We start from the raw sequence: 5,812 nt of genomic DNA on the forward strand, positions 1-5,812 counted from the left end.
ACAGCTGCCAATTTGGAGATCTCCAGCAGGTGCAGCACAGCCCCTAGTGGTCGGAGAGGCAACTGCGTCTGTCTGTGCCCACCTCTGGGGGTGGGGGTGGGGGTGGGGGTGGGGGGGAAGGGCAGGAGTGGGAGGGGACGAGAGCCCAGGGCAAAGTTTATTTCAAGGCTTGGATTTCCTGACCTTCAATCTTACATGTAATCAATAAGCCACACCCAGCTCATTGCCTCATCTCAAAAACTTGATTATACACAAGTTGTGTTTTTTTTTTTTTTTTTTTTTTTTTTTTTTAATGCAAGATAACACTCCCATAACCACTTTGGAAGCAAGATGGGGAAAAATAGAATAGAAACGAGCATCTTAAAAAAAAAAAAAAAAAAAAAAACCATTCTGCACCGACCTTAAACTTTATCCAACCTTAAAAGAAGCTAAAACATCTAATAAATTGATACAGTTTATAGAAACTAGATAGATTATTAAATAGGAAAATGTTTACTATGTTTCAAAAATCCAAATCCACCAGTTCATCCATTGGGTAAATGTTTATTTAAAAGTTCAGGGGCAAAGTTAAACAGTTGAAATAAAATGGAATTAAGCGCTAATATTTTGTTTTACTTTGAGTACAGATGGAAGGCAAAAATAATAGCTCATAAAACGGAAAGTTTCTATTTTCACCAAAATATTTGGAAAAGTTATTTTATTTTTAATGTGGATACCTAGAGTCAATGTAACTTCTGCTGGGGAGGTTTTCAGTTGAATCCTGTGAGCTGGAGTATCTGGAGATTGGCTTTGGTTATTATTTAAAACGTTCATTCCACAAAGATACAGTTTATTTCAGAAAGTGTCATACCAGCCAGAAACCGCCTGTAAACGCACAGCTTGTAAAATCCCAGTGACTCCAGGGGCAAATCGCTGCTCCCTCGCTTTCAGCTGGCTGCGGCTCAGGTGAAGAAGTGCAACCCTTCTGAGTCCTCACACCTAGGGTGCAGCTCTAGTCGCACCCACTCCTCCATGGCCCGGGCTTTTTCTGGGGCTTTTATTTACTTATGACGATTTCACACTCAATCATCAAAATTATTTTAGGGTGTCACGGGAATGCTGAATTACAAAGAAGGGTCGTTATAATTCAAACTATTGGACAGGAAATGTTGTCTTCTCTCTTCGTTTTTAGGGGAGAAGAACGTCTTCAGAGATCCCAAAAGGCAAACAGAAGTTATTCTTAGCAGAAAGTCCATCCTTGGTCCACTTCCTCTGCCCCGAGCACAGAGAAGGAGTCCTTTGGTCTGTTTTTCTGCCTTTATCTGCCGTGACAGCCCGGCCTCCCCCTGCTAGCTTTCTCTCCCTTTCTCACCATTCAGGGATTCTCACATCTTTGACGTGTCTCAACCTACTGAGGCCAGCATTCTTGTGTTTCCACATATTAATTTGTTGTTGTCATTGTTTCTAGGATAGCTTCAGATTCACAGAAAAATCGAGAAGGTAGCACAGAGTTCCCAGAAGCCCAGCACCTAGTCTCCCCACTTAGGCACATCTTATACTAGCAGATACATTTTGTTACAATTAATGAACCCATTTTGATACATTATTATTAAACAGAGTCCACACTTGATTCAGATTTTCTTAGTTTTCACTTAATGTCCGTTTTCTGTTCCAGAATACCATCCAGGACACTGCATGACATCATCACTCTTTTGGAGGCTCTAGTGGCATCATCTGTGGCCAGTGGCAGCCCCTGTGTCTTGCTGGCAGGCCCACTGAGCTCTGAGCACTTCTCCGCCACTGCACAGCCGGATGCTCCAGGTTCAGTTTGGTCCTTTCCTACCCTAGGCCCTGGAGTCAACCATTTCTTACAGGATCCCAGGTGGCCTCCTTCACCTTAATTTGCCATATTCCTGGAAAAGCTGGAAATCACAATAAGTCACCTTGTGTTTCTATCTTCCAAATGTCTGACCCGCTTTTGTAATATTCATAGCCTTCCCTTTGTGTTCTTTTGCCCAGGTAGGTTCTGCTCTGGAATCCAGAGGTCCCAAGCTGCACATTTTGTTAAAGTGCTCCTGGTGATGGCCTCTGGGGTGGATGTCAGGTGACAACCAGCTATTGTGTGTGCCACACTGACACTTTGTATACCAGTGCTTGAACCAAAAAGCAGCAGCTTGGGGCAGCCCCGATTGGCCCAGCGGTTTGGTACCGCCTGCAGCCTGGGGTGTGATCCTGGAGACCTGGGATCAAGTCTCACGTCAGGCTCCCTGCATGGAGCCTACTTCTCCCTCTGCCTGGGTCTCTGCCTCTCTCTCTCTCTCATGAATAAATAAAATCTTAAAAAAAAAAAAAAGCAGCACCTTGTAAACTGCTCCACAAGGGACCCCAGGGCACCCCAGGGTACCCCAGGTGCTTTCACATCTCATTTAAAAGAAAGCTGGCATAGCAGCCTGGCCAGTGCTGGGCTTTGTCTGTAGAACCCAGTGAGCACCACCTTGTTTTCATGGTTGTTCACCACACTTTTCTCATGCATTCAGCTTTTTTTTGCTCTTCCCTGCATGGCCGCATTAGCTGGCATCATGGCCAATCTCACTCAAAGATCAGATCTCAGTGATCTGGGAACTGAACTCATCCTGCCTCTCCTGAACCTGGTCTCCGAAAAGTCATCTCAGTAGACTTCACAACGTTCAGAGCAAGAAAAGACTGGATGGCGAGGTAAGGAGTATTCCTTTCTCTCCAAAGGCCAATCCCTAAATGAACAAAGCCTTGCCATCTCGGAACCCTGTATGTCCAGATTGCTGTAGCACCTCCGTAGGAGTCCTCCTCCCCATCTGAAGCCAGTGGTGTCTGGCTCTGCACCTCTACTGCTGCAGAGAGCTTATTGCATCGATGGGAGTGGGAAGGGAGAGCAATGTGGACAGCAACGATCTTCTCTTGAAAATACCACTCATGATATTGAAAAAAAAAATCCATTGTGTGAATCCTGTTCACCCTCACATCCAGGTGAATTAGAAGCCCCTTCAATTGACCAGCATTTGAACATCTGCCCTGACAGCCTAGCCTGGAATGTTTGTGGTTCTTTTTTTTTTTTTTTTTAAGATTTTATTTATTTATTCATGAGAAACACAGAGAGGCAGAGACATAGGCAGAGGCAGCTCCACTGGGAGCCTGATGTGGGACTCGATCCCAGGACCCCGGGATCACCGTGAGCCAAAAGCAGAAGCTCAACTGCTGAGCCACCCAGGTGCCCAATGTTTGCGGTTCTTTTTGCTGGTGTTCTTTAGTGTCCCCATCACAAAATTTTAGGACCGGGGGAGCACTATTGAACCCTTCGCTCTAAAAATAGCCTCATTCCTCAAATTTGCTTTCTTTCTACAGGAACACAGGTTCTTAACATCCAGCCAGTTCCAGAAATTCTGCTTTCAAAGCACATTTGGGAGGAATGGTCACTTATGAGAAAGGAAGGGTCTGTTCCAAAGTGTTGGAGTTTTTTTTTTTTTTTTTTTTTACCTTTTTCACTATGAAAATACTAATACTGAGTAATTTCAAAGACACAGAGAAGCTGCAAGGCTGGCACAAGGGTCACCTGTCCACCCTTTAGCCAGAGTCACTGGTCATTAACGTCTCCCCATTTGCTCTGTCATCCCACCTCCACTAGCGTCCATTCCTACATCTATTTCCATCCATACATGTCTGCAAATGACTTCTTTCCCGAACCATGTGAAAGTAAATTGGGAACCAAATGCTTACGTGTGTATTTCCTAAGAATAAAGACACGCTCTTAGATCACCACGATGCTCTTCCCGAATTCAGGCACTCTACACGGATGACATCGCTACCTAGTCCGTCCCGTTCCATGCCCGTCTCTAGGGCCTTCCCCGCAGAGCCAGAATCAATTCCCAACCAAGCACTGCACTGAGATGCCACTTCTCTTTCATCCATCCATCCATCCATCCATCCATCCATCTATCTGAGAGAGAGAGAGAGAGAGAGGAAGAGAGAATCTCAAGCAGAACAAGCAGAACCACGCAGAGTGCAGAGTCCAATGCAGGGCTCAATCCCACGACTTTGAGATCATGACCCAAGCCGAAACCAAGAGTCAGACGCCTAACCGACTGAGCCACCCAGGAGGCCCTCTTTAGCCTCTTCTGATCTGAGACTGTTCCCCAGCCTTTCTTTGGCATTCTTGATCTTTACAGTTCTGAAGAATACAGAGCAGCCACTACTTTTTCTCGCTCATCAGTGGGAAATTTGTGGGAAGATATCTATGACTGTGTAAATGCTCCGTTCCTCATTAAACTCTATCAACACTAGCATTAGCTACTTATGTATTAAGGGTTTGGTATTCAATTGCAAAGAAGGTCTCTCTCTCTTTCCCTTTCTCTCTTCCCTCTCCATGGATGGATGGCTCTTTCCGTCACTCAATGAATTATGATGTTACTATACTATTTATTTGATGCTCCAGTCACTCTGGACTTAGCCAGTGAGAACCCTGCAATTCAAGCTACGTCTCTGTCCCTTCAGTGATTACATTTAATTAGGTCTTGTTTTTGACTCAAATAATCTCTGCCTTTTAAATGGAGGGCATAGATCATTTATTTATATTCAGCGTAATTATCAAAGTGGGGTACAAATCTACCGTCTTGTTACATGTTTGCATGCGTACACTTTCTTCCAGATTAATTGGGTGTCTGTATAATGCCATTTTACCTCTACTAGTGAATTACTATTCATATCACTTTATTTCACTTTTTCTAGTGGTTGTTCTTAGGTTCACAATATGCATTTTAATCAGAATAGTCTCCCCTCAATACTATTTTGCCACTTCATGTACAGTTTAAGAACCTCTTAGCAGGGGATCCCTGGGTGGCTCAGCGGTTTAGAACCTGCCTTTGGCCCAGGGCGCAATCCTGGAATCCCAGGATTGAGTCCCACATCGGGCTCCCGGCATGGAGCCTGTCTCTTCCTCCTCCTGTGTCTCTGCCTCTCTCTCTCTCTCTCTCTCTCTCTCATGAATAAAAAAAAAAAGAAAAGAACCTCTTAGCGGGGCACCTGGGTGGCTCAGTGGTTGGACATCTGCCCTTGGCTCAGGGCATGATCCCGAGGTCCTGGATTGAATCCCACATTGGGCTCCGCACAGGGAGCCTGTTTCTCCCTCTGCCTATGTCTCTGTGTCTCAAAAAAAAAAAAAAATTAAAAAAAAACTCTTAGCAACATCCTTCCACATCTTCCCCTCATCCTTTGTGCTTCTTTGTCCAACTCTACTCCTGTGTATATCACAAACCCGATAATCCATTACTATAATAGTCAATTATCTCCCAAGGAGATTTTAAAAATAAGAAGATTTCCTTATATTAATCCACATACTGGTTATTATTTGTAAATCATGATGCTCTTCATCCCTGCATGTGCTTCTGAACTTCATCCATGTTCACTCTCCTTTTGCTCAAAGAACTTTCTCTATCATTTCTTGCAGTACAGGTTTTGTTAGTAAACACTCTCTGCTTTTGTTACTCTGAAAATGTCTTTAACTTCATTTTGAAATATACTGGTGCAGGGTATAGGTTGTAGGTTGGTAATTACTTTCAATACTTTAAAGATGCTGCTCCACTGTCTCCTGAAAGCATATGTTTTGGTGACATGTCTACTAACTCTTAACTTTGTTCCTCTTTACATACACCATCTCCTTCTCTGGCTGCTTTTAAGATTTTCTCTTTACTACTTGTCTTCAGAGGTTTGATGATGATATGCCTTTGTGTACTTCCTTCATGCTTTTTCTGCTTGAGGTGTATTAACTTTGTAGATCTGCTGGCTTGGAGTTTACACCCATAGT

This window comes from Canis lupus, chromosome 18, assembly GCF_011100685.1.
Source record: "Canis lupus familiaris isolate Mischka breed German Shepherd chromosome 18, alternate assembly UU_Cfam_GSD_1.0, whole genome shotgun sequence".
Lineage (NCBI taxonomy): Eukaryota > Metazoa > Chordata > Mammalia > Carnivora > Canidae > Canis > Canis lupus.